Here is a 17010-nt window from a genome sequence, read left to right as displayed (position 1 = left end):
AATCGGTGCCTGGGCTGACCCAAAATCCCAGGGTGGGCCGCGCCCCACCGTGGGCACCCTGTAGATACACCCGAGTCACGTACATGCATTTTCAAAACTAAATTAGGAACATTTAGCTGACCAATTAAACATTTCTGTTTTAATAATATATGATTATTATTTTAACAACTAAGCTTGTTTAGCTTGATGGGTGGAGCAGTGCTATTATGACACGAAGCTCGTATGCTAATCATAAAAGGGGGAAATCCTAAGCATTTTTTTAGCAAAAGAGGGTTTCCCCTCCAATTTCTATTAAAGAAACCACCACGGAACCAACATGATCAATTAAACCCTAAGCATGATCAATTAAACCCTATTATGACTGTGCCATGGCAGATTTAAAGCTGCAAACCGCAGAAATGCTATTTACCATCCATTGTTTGCTTCGAACTAAGAACTAAATTCTAAGAGCTGAAAAGAAAGTATAGTAACCAAGTTACAATCAATTTTCTGGTTGAGATCAAAAAGTTGAGTAGATATGAAGTACTACCTCTCTTGCGGCGCCATGTAGGCATCAGGGGTGCGATGGCTGTTAGTGGCATTGAATCAGATCTGCAACGGTAGACGGGTGCATCAGGGGATAAGTCCTGTTGCGGTGGAGGAGAAGGTCGTGTGAGTGCCCCGACAAATAGGACAATGACGCTGATGAAGCGAGAGGACGTGATGCAAGGCTCCTGGTCCGTCGCCATGGATGAGAAATGACCATATCTAGAAGTGGACGACGCGGTCTTGGTAGGAGCTCCGACATGGTGGAGGACGATGGCGATGGATGGGGTGGAGGACGGCGGTGATGGATGGGGTGGTGGACGGAGGAGGCTGGTGTGGGGATGGTGTTCTAGCACGGACGATGTATGAATGGGAAAATGGAGGGAGAGGTACAGAGAACCATGTTTTTGGGACGTGCCTGTCTGAAATATGGGAAAGTTATGGACTTAGCCCCTGTTTAAAATTTGGATGTGACATCGGTTGGGGATAGCACGGTAATCTTGCGTCTCCCCAATATTTTCCAACAGCGATTCGGGATAGGAGAGGGTGTTTTTGCGCCCATGGTTGGCGCCCATGATGTATGAATAGGGCTGACAGGTAGGGCGGTTGTGTCACGCCTGAGTGAAGTTACGAACCTGCCCGTATTGAAAATATTTGCCTACATCGATTTCGGCCGAGTCGAGTTTGTTTTGCTGCCCACCGTGTATGAATGGGGAAATGGAGGGAGAGACAGACGTCTTTCGGACGATCTTGAATCAAATGTGTTTTGCCACCCATGTTTGGCGCCGACCTGTCAGAATGGGATCCGAGGCGGTCATGTCACGTCTAGTTGAAGTTACTAACCTACCCCTATTGAGAGCCGTGGAAATCGGGCGATTGCATTGTCCGTGTAAGGGGTAGACAGTAATTTCCATATCCCAAACACTAGCTTCGGGCAGTCGACGTGGGAGTGGACATTTTGCCGCTTCTTTTGAACTTTGGGACAATAACCATCCACATTTACCATGGCAACTAAATTTGATTCCATTCTGTATTCCTATACAAATTTTTATAAATCATTCTATGTGTTTTTATATATCTTCAAAAGCACGACAAAGATGTATTCCGCTGTCAGGACCCCGATTCAATGCCACACAGATCTAGCATGTAACACCTCATATCACTTTGCGGCCTCACGCACGGTATTCCCACGGTTGACACCTTACCAGGCCCGAGACCGTTTGCGCCTTTTGGCACACGTATATGATAGTGTCGCTAGCATCCATATGACAAGGAACCCGGGCTGACATGGCTAGTCGTGAACCCAAAGTGGCACTAACTTACAGGTGTCGGCGTTCTAGGAACGAGGGTCCCCAAACTTGCTTGCCTGCGGCCCATGGCGTGGCTCCACCAGTGGCCCAGTGAGGCAGACGACACAAGGCCTCCTCAGGAGCGGCCTCACTAGGCAGGCTTGCGAGGGAGGCGGAGAGATCAAGGCGAGGGGTACCTCGCGAGGTTCCCGTGACACAAGCCATGACGACCAAGGCCAGGCGGGCACCTGGCGGGTGCCAGCGCGCGTAGTGTCCTCGTTTCCCCTTTGGTGCTAAGGGGGCAAGCGCAGGCACGGAGTACCAAGGCATCATGCAAAGGTTTCCGTATCGGTGCAACAAGACCAAGACCAGTAGGACGGCATGATGGAGGTCACCGTGGAGCCCAAGACGGTGTCACCACCGGCGCTTTTGACAGGCGAAGACCACCTTTAGTCAGGATAGCTTGTACTAGCTGTCCCCTTTCAAATTGGCCGTTGTTGGATCCCTTCCCGCTCAATATTTGGGAAGAGTACCAGGGCCTCTATAAATAGGACTAGCCAACACAGTAGGGGGACGTATCGATTCTTCCTCGAGCAAACGACCAACCACAAGAACACCTCTCCTCAGGAGGCTGTTCTTCCCTTTACTGTTCATCATTAGCCCAAGAGGCAATCCACCACCACCACACAGGAGTAGGGTATTACACCACAACGGTGGCCCGAACCTGTATAAATCTTGTGTCTCTTGTGCTGTGAGTTCATCGAGCTAAGTTTAGGGATCGCGGTGAGGCTGAGAGTGAGATTTGGTAGGGGGAAAATCTTCGTGTGCACCCTAGTGTTCGAACCTCAAGGGTATTGCCGAAACCCAAAATCTGACATTTGGCGCGCCAGGTAGGGGTGCGCCGGAGCTTTTCCTTCCATCGACCCGCACTCCGCCAACACCGCGCTTCGCCCCCATGGCGGACGTCGCGCTTCCGGTTCCGACGATAGCGCTGGGGCCAGGGGGCTCCAAGCCTTGGCCCCCGCCTTGCGGTAGGTGTAGTGGCCGCCCAAGTTCAAGCCAGAGATGCCGCCGCGCTACGACGGTGCAACGGACCCGACGGTTTTCCTGCTGGCGTACGAGGAGGTTGTCCTCAAGGCCGGGGGCGACGACAAGGTCATGGCCAACTGGCTTCCCATGGCCCTTACTGGCGTCCCACGTGCATGGTTGCTCAACCTGCCGGCATCTTCTGTGGCCTCCTGGGAGGAGCTGCGCGACCTCTTCCTTGCCCACTACGCGGCGCCGGCGCCCTCGGTCGTCGTAGCTCTCCTGGGCGGCTCGCAGGCGCCACCCTCAGACCGCCACGGCAAGCCGTTCTTTCGCTAGATCAGCACCGCCCTCGCACGGCAAGGAGCTCACCTTTGACTCGGAAGATCACCCCGTCACCACCGCCTTCTCGGGTGCACTCCCGATGCTCTGCACGCGCACCATCTGCCAAGTGTCCGTCACCAAAACCCCCATCGACGGTGGTGCCGGCCTCAGCATGCTCTGGGTGGAGGCCTTCAGCCTCCTCCACGTACCGTTGGAGCGGCTCTGACCCAGCAAGCCCTTCTCAGGCGTCGGAGGCGGTTCCTCCAGTCCCCTGGGGTAGATCCGCCTTCCCGTGACCTTCGGCACCCGCGACAACTACTGCATTGAGCTGGTCGACTTTGACATTTCTCAAATCGGCCTCCCGTACAACGCCATCCTTGAATACCCTGTCCTGGCTCAGTTCATGGCAGCAACCCATCCGGCCTACAGCCTCATGAAGATGCCCGGAAGCAAGGGCGTCCTCACCATAGCTGGAGATACCAAGGAGGCTCTTATGGTGATCAAGCTTGCCCTCAAGGCCGCCGCAGGGGCGTAGCCTGCCGATGCGGATGCCTCCAGGGCCAAGGAAGCTGCACCGACCAAAAAGAAGTAGCTGTTCACACAGGATAAGGCAGAGACCAAGCAGGTGCCAGTTGAGGAAGACGGTTCCTCGGCAACCACCTTCACCATAGGTGCCAACCTCGACCCCGACCAAGAGGAGGCACTGGTGAAATTCTTGCGCTTAAACAAGAAGGTGTTCACGTGGGAACCGAAGTAGCTAGCGGGGGTCCCAAGGGAGGTGATTGCGCATCACCTGAATGTGTGCCCAAATGTACGCCCTGTGAAGCAGAAGGTGAGGCGGCAGTCCACGAAGAAGCAGGCCTTCATCGTCCAAGAAACCCGCAAGCTGGAGGCAACATGTATTATTCGCGAGGTTCGCTACCCCGAATGGCTGGCGAACCCCGTTGTCGTGCCGAAGGGGGGGGGGGCGGGGAGGAGCGCATGTGCGTCGACTTCACCAACCTCAACAAGGCCTGCCCCCAAGATCCATTCCCGCTTCCCCAAATCGACCAGATCGTCGACTCCACCGCCGAGTGCGACCTGCTGTGTTTCCTGGATGCGTTTTCGGGCTATCATCAGATCAAGATGGCGGTGGAAGACGTGGAGAAGACAACCTTCCTAACCCCACGTGGGGTATACTGCTACTCTTGCATGCCGTTCGGGTTGCGCAACACGGGCGCGACCTTCCAATGACTGATGCACATTGCCTTGGGCCAACAGCTCGGGAAGAACGCCGAGGCTTACATCAACGACATTGTGGTGAAATCTCGGGAGGCAAGTACCTTGATCCAGGACTTGGAGGAGACCCTCGCGAGCCTTCGCCAGGTAGACCTGCGACTCAACCTAGAGAAGTGCATGTTCGGCGTCGCCTCCGGCAAACTGCAGGGTTTCCTCGTGTCCCACAGGGGGATCGAGGCCAACCCGGATAAGGTCAAGGCGATTGAAGACATGAGTCCTCCGCAAACCCTCAGAGAAATGCAGAAGCTCGCCGGTCGCGTGACCGCGTTAGGACGCTTCATCTCCAAGCTGGGGGAGTGCGCCCTACCATTCTTCAAGCTGATGAAGAAAAAGGGCCCATTTGAGTGGACTCAGGAGGCCGACCAAGCGTTTGAAGACCTCAAGAAGTACCTGACGAGCCCTCCCGTGATGGTGGCGCCGCGCCCTCTCGAGCCCCTGGTGCTCTAACTTGCCGCCACTCCCTACTCCTCCAGCGCAGCCTTGGTGGCGGTTCGGGAGGAGCGCCAGGCTAAGGCCGCGTCCCGCCCAGCCACGGCCTCAGCCGGGGTGGCACAAGACCAGGAAAGCCTCGCTAGGACCACGACAGCGGCAGCAGGAGACCAAGATCAGCAGGAAGATGCCCCTAGGGCTGAAGAGGCCCCACCAAGCTACTAGGCGCCGGGGGCTCGATCATCTCAGGAGGCGCCTCAACCCCCGGAAGACGCAGGCCACGTCAGCGCCCCCACTCTCGTCGAGCATCCCGTGTACTTTGTTAGCATGGTGTTGCAGGATGCAAGATCATGGTACCCCATGCCTCAAAAGCTCTTACTCGCGGTCTTGATGGCCTCACACAAGCTACACCACTACTTTCAAGGTCACCCCATCAAGGTCGTCTCGGCCTACCCGTTGGAAAGGGTACTCAGGAGCCCCAACTCCGCTGGGAGAGTCGCCGAATGGAACATCGAGCTACAGGCGTTTCAGTTGGAGTTCAACACAACCACGGTCGTCAAGGGAGCCACACTCGCTGATTTCGTGGCTGAGTGGACGAATGCACCAGAGCTCAAGGTGGGCGAGGATCGGTCTCTCTCCCCAGGGAGTGAGGCACCAGATAGATGGTTCATGTATTTCGATGGTGCCTTCTCGCGTGAGGGCGCGAGGGCTGGTGCAGTGCTTATATCACCCACTCAGGACAAGCTCTACTACGCTGTACAACTCTGTTTCCAGCATGGCAAGAAGGTCTCCAACAACATAGCAGAGTACGAGGGCCTCATAGCAGGCCTGAAAGCTACAACATCACTGGGAGTGAAGCGCCTCGTCATCAAGGGCGATTCACAACTCCTTGTCAACTTCCCCAACAAGGTGTACGAGCTGAAGGACGAGCACATGGAAGCATATCTCACGGAAGTACGCAAGATGGAGAAGCAGTTCTGGGGGCTGGAGTTGCAGCATGTGCCCCGCGACACCAACCAAGAGGCCGACGACATCGCTAGGAGGGCGTCCAAACGGCTGCCCCAGGAGCCTGACGTTTTCGAGGAATGACTCTTCAAGCCATCGACGGCACCACCACTGTCAAGTGCGGCACAGCCTCGGGAATAACTCCCTCAGCCACCTTCCACAGGAGCCCCGGCGTGTGGCCTGACTTTGGGAGCGCGCCTACTCTTGGCATTGGAGCCTCAGGAGGGATGCTGGACCAACGAATTCAAGGAATACCTGATGCAAGGGACACTGCCGGAGAAAGAGGAGGACGCCGAGCGTGTGACTCGGCAGGCCACGACCTACTGCATCCAAGATGGTGAGCTATACCGGAAGTGGCCGAATGACGTTTCCTTATGTTGCATCTCCAGGGAACAGGGTAAGGAGCTGCTGTCCGGCATACACGGCAGAGACTGCTGGCAGCACTCATCGTCACGGACCCTCGTTGGCAAGGCATTTTGCAGTGGATTCTATTGGCCTATAGCACTCAATGACGCGACCGAGCTGGTGAAGTCCTGCGAGGCCTGTCAATTCCACACCAAGCAGATCCATCAGCCAGCTTAGGGCCTATAGACAATCCCGCTCTCGTGACCGTTTGCGGTCTAGGAGCTGGATATCTTGGGCCCGTTCCCTTGAGTGTCTGGGGGCTACCGCTACCTCTACGTTGCCATCGACAAGTTCACCAAGTGGGCGGAGGTGGAAGCCGTCCGCACCATCCCAGCTGGCTCGGCGGTCAAGTTCATCAAGGGCCTCGTGAGCTGGTTCGGGGTCCCTAACCGCATCATCACCAATAACGGTTCGCAGTTCACTAGCAATCTCTTCAAGACGTATTGTGCTAACCTTGGAACGCAGAACTGCTACGCTTCGGTGGTGCACCCCTAGAGCAACGGCCAGGCCGAACACACCAACGCGGAGGTCCCGAGGGGCCTCAAGACCAGGACCTTCAAGAAGAAGCTGGAGGCCTGCGGCAGGGGCTGGCACGACGATCTCTAGTCCGTGCTGTGGTCCATCCGCACCACCGCCACCAAGCCAACGGGCGAGACCCCGTTCTTCCTCGTCTACAGAGCGGAAGTGGTTCTCCCTCACGAGGTCAGGCGTTGCTTCGCATGGGTCCTGGCATTTGATGAGGCGTAGCAAGACGCCATGCGGGGGATGGACCTCGTGCTGGAGGAGGAACACCGCCGTGAAGCCGCGCTATAGGCAGCAAGATACCAACAAGCGCTGTGGTGGTATCACTGTCGCAGTGTCCGCCCCAGGACGCTCGAGGTAGGTGACCTCGTCCTGAGGCGGGTGCTTTCTAGGGAATGGCTGCATAAGCTCTCACCCATGTGGGAGGGTCCATTCAAGGTCGTCCATGTCTCCAGGCCTGGCACCGCGCGCCTGGAGACCCAGGCTAGGGTACCCCTCCCGAATGTTTGGAACATCCAACACCTCCGGAAGTTTTACCCCTGAAGAAAGCCCGGTGCCTGTGAAGAAGGCCCAGTGCCTGTGAAGCTCGCCGCCCAAAGAAAGGCCCGGTGCCTGTGAAGAAGGCCCAGTGCCTGTGAAGCTCGCCGCCCATGACACTCTCACGTAATAATGAGTGGGGCTGTACACGCCCCGGAGTCTCAGGAGTGCCGCCCTTGGGCCTTGGGGGCTCCCTCCCATGCCCAATTGCGGCACTTAGCTCCACGCTGGTGAGAAGACTTGAAGACTAGACTAGGTGCCGGACGCGGCTTTCCATTTGCTTTCTGCAGTTGGCTCGCTCTTCCTTGTTTGAACCTTGATTAAAGTTGCTCCTGGTGTTCTTCGCCGGTTTTGTTCCATCGTCTTCTGCCCCCGTTTTCTGTCTTCAGCTGTTTGTCTGACTTGCTATCTCTCGCAAGCCTCGCGAGGGGGATGTGCGAGTGCCGTCGTAAGCCCTTTCTCTTCTGGTGTTCGCAAGTCTCTCTCATTCGAATTCACAGCGGGAGCACCCCTCCCAGTTCGTGCCCCTCGGTACCGCGACATGAAGCGCCGGGCCACGACCGGCAGCCCTTGTGACCAGGGTTCAGAAAATAATAGTCTCTCAACAATTTTTTTGCAGCTCTTAAGGCACCCGGCGAGGCCTGAGGCAGGCACCTCGCAAGGCGGAAACTACTTCAAACGTGCCAAGCTAAGTTGTTCCTACACGCTGACGCATAACAACGATGCCATGACACAGCACGAGAACAATAAATGCACCATGTTAACTAGGAAATCATAGTTTGTTGCACGCCCCCACGGGGCCCCATGCTTGTCTCTCTCAATGCAGGATGGAAGGAAAATAAAACAAAAGCAGCACGCGCCTTGCATCAGTTCGCGAGGAGGGATCTACGGTGTCCTCCAAAGCTCAGCCAGACCCCACCTCGCGCTTCACCGAAGCACGGCGACAGGATGACCTGCTGCCGCCCTCAAGGCGGGCACGGCAGCGTGGCGGTTTGATCGTAGCCGCCGCTGGAGGAGCTGCCACCGGAGGAAGAGCCACCATAGCTTGACGAGCCGCGGTCGCCACCGGGAGCAAGTTCGCCTTCACCCTCATCATGACCGTCGCCAAGACCGAGCACCTCGTCGCCGTCGTTGTCTTCAGGGCAGCACCCAACGCGGCGGCCATCTTCTCCGAACACCCTCATGTAGAGGGTCGCATTGCCATCGTACTTGAAGTGGAGGGTGCACTGCCTGCCCAGACCGTGCGTGCGGGAAAACGTCTGCCAGCCTCGGGCCAGGGCTGCGTTGCCGGTGATGGAGACCTGCACCGCGACCCAGGAGGCCCTGCTGCAGCAGCGGTCCGCCTGCAGCTAGAGCCCGCCTAGGCCAGCGGCCGGCAGCTCGTCGATGAAGGAGCGTGGGAGCTGAAGCCAGTTGTCGGCCGGGTTTTCGGAGCACACGACGAATTCCGGCAGCACCTCCGCCGAGTGGAAGCGCGGCCGAGGAGGCCGCGCGGCCACATCACGCCTTCCTCCACCAACCGGGCTGCCTCGACATGGGCGACCCCCACCACATGAAGGGCCAGCACCACGGCCGCAGGGAGCCACGGCGGGGGTCGCGGAGTGCTTGCGAGGGCGACCGCGTCCGTGCTTGGGCGGAGGAGAGCCAGGCCCTTCCTAGCGAGCCTTCCCCTTCTCCGCCGCCGAAAACCTCTTCGCAGGCGCCATGGGGGACGCTACAAGCAACGGAGCAAGGGAGGAGAAGCGAGCGGAATGGGAAGAGATGGGCGACGGGGGCTCTCACCCCTCCTCATTTATAGCCCAAAGAAGGCTAACCGTCGACCTCCACGATCGCAGGTAATGATACCCCTTTTGCATGCAGCAGGGACCCGTCAAGTCGGGCAGTTGCCAAGGTAGCATGGGGAAGTAGAGACGCCCACGTCCAATCAGCCGCCATGATCGACCAAGGCCGCAGGCTGTTGGGGCCCGCGGTGCTCCGCACTTGCCCTTTGGCTTCGCCGCTAAGCCAAGTTCGAGCGCGCCTTGGGCCCGGGGGCTACTATCGGCGTTCTGGGAACGGGGGTCCCCAGACTTTCCTGCTTGCGGCCCGCGACATGGCTCCACCAGTGGCCCAGTACGGCCTGTCTTCATCAACCAACACTCAAGAACCTCGCGAGGGGCCAAGCCTCGCGAGGCGGACGATGCAAGGCCTCCTCAGTAGCGGCCTCACCAGGCAGGCTCGCGAGGGAGTCGGAGAGATCAAGGCGAGGGGTACCTTGCGAGGTTCCCATGACACAAGCCATGACGACCAAGGCCAGGCGAGCACCAGGCGGGTGCCAGCGCATGTAGTGTCCTCGTTTCCCCTTTGGTGCTAAGGGGGCAAGCGCAGGCGCGGAGTACCGAGGCATCAGACATAGGTTTCCATATCGGTGCAACAAGACCAAGACCAGCAGGACGGCAGGACGGAGGTCATCGTGGAGCCCAAGATGGCGTCACCACCAGCACCTTTGACATGCGAAGACCACCTTTAGTCAGGATAGCTTGTACTAGCTGTCCCCTTTAAAATTGGCCGTTGTTGGATCCCTTTCCGCTCAATATTTGGGAAGAGGACTAGGGCCTCTATGAATAGGACTAGCCACCACAGTAGGGGGGACGGATCGATTCCTCCCCGAGCAAACGACCAACCACAAGAACACCTCTCCTCAGGTGGCTGTTCTTCCCTTGTACTGTTCATCATGAGCCCAAGAGGCAATCCACCACCACCACACAAGAGTAGGGTATTACACCACAACGGTGGCCCGAACCTGTATAAATCTTGTGTCTCTTGTGCTGTGAGTTCATCGAGCAAAGTTTAGGGATCGCGGCGAGGCTGAGAGTGAGATTCGGTAGGGGGAAATCTTCGTGCGCACCCCAGTGTTTGAACCTCAAAGGTTTTGCCGGAACCTGAAATCCGACAACAGGGATAGGCATACATGACCCAACAATGAATGTGTCGATCAACAGCGAAAGAATCCCAACTCGTAGCAAGTTACAAGGACTTAAAGGATCACCGCGTGACATTTCCCTGAAGGGACAGACACATGAACGAAGGACACATGTCGGCCAGCCTAAGTGTTCCGGAGCAGTAGCAAGCTACGATGGCTCAGCGGAAGCACTAGGAGACATTTCCCGGTAAGAGAGGCCACCAAGGATAAACAACTAGATAGTCAGATCCCACACATACCAAGCATTTCAATTATACACGCAATATGCTCGATATGTGCAAATACAACATGGCATCACAACAAAACTCTACAACTTAAGTACTTTATTTAAAGGCTCCAGAGAGCCATACATATCATTCACACAGATAGGGGTCACATGACCCAGCATTCAAGTCATACAAACATACAAGCCATAAGCGGAAGCAACATGTCTAGGTACAGACATCTAGAAAGTAAAAAGGCTTGAGGAAGCCTAACTATCCTACAAGGGTCCACCATGTTCTCAGGATCACCACCTGGGCCTCAGGCTACTCGTCGACATCAAGGTTTATGTAGAACCCATCATAAGGGGTTGCAACATCTTCTGTAAAACGTAAATTAAGCAAACATGAGTACAAAAGTACTCAGCAAGACTTACATCGGATCCTACATACATGCACGTTATCAAAGAAGGGATGGTGGGGTTATTGCAGCAAGCTAACTTTGACTCTTGGCTAAACTATCTTACGAGGCACCAATTTGTAATTGTTTTGTGCACTCGAGTCCACTACACACCACATCAAAACACTACCGGGGATCCACCTCCGTCATCCTACGGAAGGGCCATCCACGACACTCACACTTATCTTGAGGCTTTTAGTAGTTTCCATTTACTTGTCTATGAACTGTATAGGCAGCCAAGTAGTCCTTTACCGCATACGCGGCTATTCGAATAGATGATGTTAACCCTGCAGGGGTGTACTTCATCATACACACTTCCACCACTTATCGCCGTTTACATGACATGTACTCGGCAACCTTCAAGCAGAAGCCCAACAAGGGTTTCAGCCACAACCTACCTAAACACTCAAGTCTCTAGTCCAGGTTCATCGCCTATCCAGGTTCCATCCGCAGGGAGTCTGGCCGAGGTTTCCACATACGGCCCCGAACAATGTGTGCAGGGTTCCTGAGATACCAAACAGGCATCCGGTACACCGTGCCACTTACCTACCGCATCACAGCAAACCCCGAGGGTCAGCGCTGCCCACGGCCTCCAGTATACTACAAACACCAGAAACTACTTGCAACTCCTGGACAAAGGACTAGGGTGGTTAAGAAGCCGAGAGGGTCGATTGGTTTCGAGCCCAATGCATGGTAGTAGTTGATTCTTAAATCACACATACAAATCTCAGTGCTTAAAGACGGTTCCAATGAAACAACCCACCATGTACTCCTACATGGCCTCTCATCGATACCTTTACCAAATCATGTTCAACACATCACTCTCATTACCGACATGATCATTTCACTCTCGCCCATCACCCAGATGAGCCAGACTTGACACAACTCTAAGCATAGCAGGCATAGCAAGGTAGGAAACACAAACATGGCTCAATCAACTCCTACACATTCTAGTGGGTTTCATCTAGTTACTGTGGCAATAATAGGTCATGTAGAGGAAATGGATTCAACTACCGTAGCACACAGGAGTTTGAAATGCGGTTGTCTTAAATGCAGTAAATGAGAGCAGGAGCGAGAACATGGGATATTATCGATATGATCAAATGGGTGGTTGCTTGCCTGACAGGTCCAAAGTCTGATACTAGTCTTCATTCGGGTACTCGCGGTATTCTTTCAGGGCAGAACCTACCACAGAGAGCACCGACAACACAATCAAAATCAAATATTATGCAACAATATGATGCATGCATGAGACATGGCAAAATGAGTGTGTTGGGCTAATGCAACTATGACCAAATGAGTTTGAGCCATTATGAACCAACGATTCAAATTCCAAACTCATATGTGATCCTAAATAGTAATTTATCATGTTTTGCACTAAACATCAAGTTAACTTGTTTAAACATGCATGAAACCAGGAAAGATGGATAGATTAGATTTTTCTGATCAGTTTGCATATATAACACTTTGCATTTGGAGTTACACATTAATTTCTATGATTTTTTGAAGTTAGCACTATTTTCTAAAATTTCCTGAATAAGAATAAATCCAAAAAAGTGAGTTACTACATCAGCAGGTCAACAGGGGCGTCCAGGTCAAACCTAACCAGTGGGACCCACTGGTCAGTGTGTCTGTTAATTAACTAAGTTAATTAGGATTAGTTTAATACTGAACTAGGTTTGACCAAATGGTAGGGCCCACATGTGAGTGACCCAGGGGAGTCAACCCCTTGTCAAACTGGGCTGACACCGGCGTTTAGCCGCTGGCGACGTCCAGATGCGGCGGAGGTGCGGGTTTCGCCCTCCGGCGACCAAATGGACGGCGGAGGCCATCTACGTGAAGCTGGGAGTGAGCCGCATTGAGGGGTGGTGGTGGTTGAGCTCCAGGTCACCGGAAACGACGCCAGTGACGAGCTGTGCGGCTGCCGAAGTTTGGGCGAGGTCGAACTCGTCGCTGTGGTGGTCTTGGAGGCTCGAGGCCAGCTCCTACGTGGCCTATGCGGTGCTATGAATTCAGTGGACATGGTGGTGTGGCCGTTGGGTGGCCGGAGGTATGTCGGCGACGACCTCAGGCGGCAGCGCGTGCGGTGACGCTTGTTGCAGTTGATGCGGAGGATGGCAGTGAGAACAGGAAGGATGGGGAGGGGCAGAAGCTCATGGCGGTCATGATGAGCTAGACAGCGCGGTCGGGGATGAGCTGGAGCCGCGGTGACGGCAATGGGGATCTCCGGCAACGGCGGAGTCGGGCGAGGTCGATGCAGTGGCTCCGGGGCGAATTAGCGCTCGGGGCTCGGTCTGCTTGATGGAGAGGAGGGTGGCGGAGCTGCTGGACATGGCGAGGCGGCGCGGGGACGGCGGTGGCCGCGTCTATGATGGCGAGGCAGTTGCGGCTGCATCAGCCATGGTGGGGGAGAGTGAGGGAGAGGCGTTGGGGGTGAACGGAGGTGTCCAGGCGGTCGAGGAGGCGACGTGGTGGTCGCCAGGCGTCCAGGGGTGCGGGCGGCAAGCAGGTGGCGCCGTGGCGAGCTCGCGCTCGTCGGTGTCACCTCCCTGCCTACCTGGCAGGGACGAAGCAGCTGGCTGGAACGGGCCAGCACAATGCTGGGCCGCCAGGTGGGCCGGGTGGAGGCTTTGCCAGGTAAGCGAGCTTTTCCTTTTATTTCTGTTTTTCTTTTCTTCTGTAAGTTTGTGGCATTTCTAAAAATACCTAAACACTTCCAAAAATCACCAAACTGCACATGCCCACTATATAGGATATATCCAACAGGAAACATTTTAGTTTGGGATTATTTGGACATTTAAAATATTTACTAGCATTTAAATGCCCAAATGCAATTAACATATGATTTAATCCACTGACCTTAGGATGACCTAGAAAATTGTGCACCATTTTTGTTAGATGTTTAAGACCAAGGCGAAGATGATGAACATTTTAGAGCGACATTTCAGGTTCATTGAAAATAATTTTAGTAACCCTAGTTGGTTTCAGGGGGTGCTGGGGGTTCTGTCATCCCCATTTCCAAGTTTCTTGTCAAAGTAAACATGATGCAAACATTCTAATGCATGAACTAGCTAGGGTGTGACAACTCACCCCCACTCAGAAAAATCTCGTCCCGAGATTTAGGATCCTTCTGAAAGAATGTGGGGTACTCAAGTCGAAGACGATCCTCCCTTTCCCAAGTGGCTTCTTTCTCGGAATGGTGTGACCATTGAACCTTGAGAAACTTGATGTTATGGCGTCGAGTGGTACGCTCGGCTTGATCAAGGATACGAACGGGATATTCCCGATATGTGAGATTATCTTGGAGATCAAGCGTTTCGTTGTCCACTCCACGGATAGGATTCGAGAAGCAACGCCCGAGTTGAGAAACGTGGAAGACATCGTGGACTCTAGAGAGGTGTGGAGGTAGTTCAATTGGTATGCAACTTCTCCTTGTTTGGCAAGAATGCGAAAGGGTCCAATGTAGCGAGGAGCCAATTTGCCTTTGGTACCAAAACGTTGGGTTCCCTTCAGAGGAGTAACCCGAAGGTAAGCCTTCTCGTCAACTTCAAAAGTCATAGCCTTGTGTTTATGATCATATTGGCTCTTTTGATGAGATTGGGCTGTTTTCAACTTTTTACGAACAATGCAAACTTGCTCTTCTGCTTCCTCGATCTTATCCGGGCTAAAGAATTGTCTTTCCCCAGTTTCTGACCAGTTAAGAGGAGTTCGACACCTTTGTCCATAGATAATTTCAAAAGGAGCTTTGCCCAAGCTAGATTGATAGCTATTGTTATAAGAAAATTCGGCAAATGGAAGGCATTTCTCCCAATCCATTCAGAATGAGATAACAGATGCTCGGAGCATATCTTCCAGAATCTGATTGACGCGTTCTACTTGACCACTTGATTGAGGGTGGAAGGCGGTGCTAAAGGAGAGATGAGTTCCCATAGCATTTTGGAAACTTTCCCAAAATCAAGAGGTAAAGAGACTTCCACGATCCGAGTTAATTTCCAATGGAACACCATGAAGATACACTATTCGGGAGATGTACAAGTCTGCTAGCTGACTAGCGGTTATACTCTCGCGAACAGGCAAGAAATGAGCTACTTTGGAAAGACGATCAATGACAACAAAGATAGCATTATTCCCTCTCTTGGTCTTGGGAAAACCCGTGATGAAATCCATACCAATTTTGTCCCATTTCCATTCAGGAATAGCTAAAGGTTCAAGGGTGCCAGCAGGCCATTGATGCTCTGCTTTAACACGACGACAGACATCGCAATTAGCAATAAATTGAGAAATTTCTCTCTTCATCCTAGTCCACCAGAACCTCTAGCGTAGGTCCTGATACATCTTAGTACTACCGGGATGAATGGCGAGAGGAGATTCATGAGCCTCCTTAAGGATCAATCGCCTCAGGTTTCGCACCTTGGGAACCACTAAGCGGTTTCCGAAGTATACAACTCCTTGATCATCAACGGAGAAACAATCCGCAACTCCTTTCTTGATGTTTCTCTTGATACGAGAGATTCTCGGATCTACCTTCTGAGCTTTGATGATCTGATCTGTAAGGGTAGGTTTCGCCACCAAGGTGGAAAGGTTAAGATTCCGAAATTCCTCATGGAGAAGTGGTTGACTTTGTTGTAACGTCAAATTGTTACAATAATATTTACGACTTAGTGCATCATCCATGACATTGGCTTTTCCTAGGGTGTAAGTTATTCCTAAGTCGAAATCTGTGATCAACTCGACCCAATGTCTTTGTCTGAGATTCAAATCCGGTTGGGTGAATATATACTTCAGACTTTGGTGACTAGTGAAGATTTCGCAATGATTATCGAGAAGGTAATGTCGCTAGGTTTTGAGTGCATGGACTACAACTGCAAGCTCTAGATCATGTGTAGGATAATTTTCCACATGTGGATGCAAGTGCCTTGAAGCATATGCAATTACATGACAATCTTGCATGAGAATGCAACCTAGTCCTTATCGCGAGGCGTCGCAATAGATAACAAAGTCCTTGGAGAAATCTGGTGGTACCAGTACAGGAGCAGATGTTAGGCGTCTTTTTAGTTCCTGAAAACTGTGTTCACACTGTGGGATCCACTCGAACTTCTTATCTTTCTTGAGGAGTTCAGTTAGATGTTTAGCAACTTTGGAGAAGTTCTCGACAAAGCAGCGACAATAGCTCGCCAAGCCAAGGAAACTTCGTACTTGCTTGACCGATTCAGGTGGAGTCCAATTAAGAACGGCTTGAACTCGCTCGGGATTGACAACAATACCCTTACCAGAGATTACATGGCCTAGGTAGGTCACTTCTGGCAACCAAACTTCACATTTAGAGAATTTGGCATAAAGGCGATGCTCTCGAAGTTTCATCAACACTAGCCTTAGATGCTCGGCATGTTCTTCCTCATTCTTGGAGTAGATGAGTATATCATCGAGGTAAACCACGATGAATTTATCGAAATACTCCATGAAGATCGTGTTCATTAACCGAGAGAAGGTGGCCGGGGAATTGGTTAAACCAAAGGACATGACGGTGTACTTGTATTGGCCATAACGAGTAACAAAGTCCGTTTTGGGAATGTCCCCGTTCTTGATTTTGATTTGATGGTAGCCCAACCTCAAACCCATCTTAGAAAAGACTGAGGATCCAGTGAGCTGATCATACAGGTCGTTGATCCTGGGGAGCGGATACTTGTTCTTTATTGTGACCAAGTTGACGGGTCGATAATCTAGAACCATCCGATCCGTACCATCCTTCTTCTTGACGAAGAGGACGGGACAAGCCCATGAAGAAGAACTAGGACGGATGAAACCCTTTTTCAAGGACTCATCGAGTTGTTTCTTAAGCTCATCTAGTTCTAGTGGTGCCATCTTATAGGGTCTCCTAGAGATTGGGACAGTTCCTGGGATAAGATCTATCACGAACTCGACATCCCTGTCAAGTGGAACACCTGTCAGTTCTTCTGGAAAGACATCCGGAAAGTCATGGACTATCGGAAGGTCTTCGAGTTCTGGCAAAGGACTGGCATTAAGAGAGTAAAACTGACGCTTAGCTAC

This window comes from Triticum aestivum, chromosome 4B (assembly GCF_018294505.1).
Source record: "Triticum aestivum cultivar Chinese Spring chromosome 4B, IWGSC CS RefSeq v2.1, whole genome shotgun sequence".
Classification (NCBI taxonomy): domain Eukaryota; kingdom Viridiplantae; phylum Streptophyta; class Magnoliopsida; order Poales; family Poaceae; genus Triticum; species Triticum aestivum.
This window is presented reverse-complemented; position numbering follows the sequence as displayed.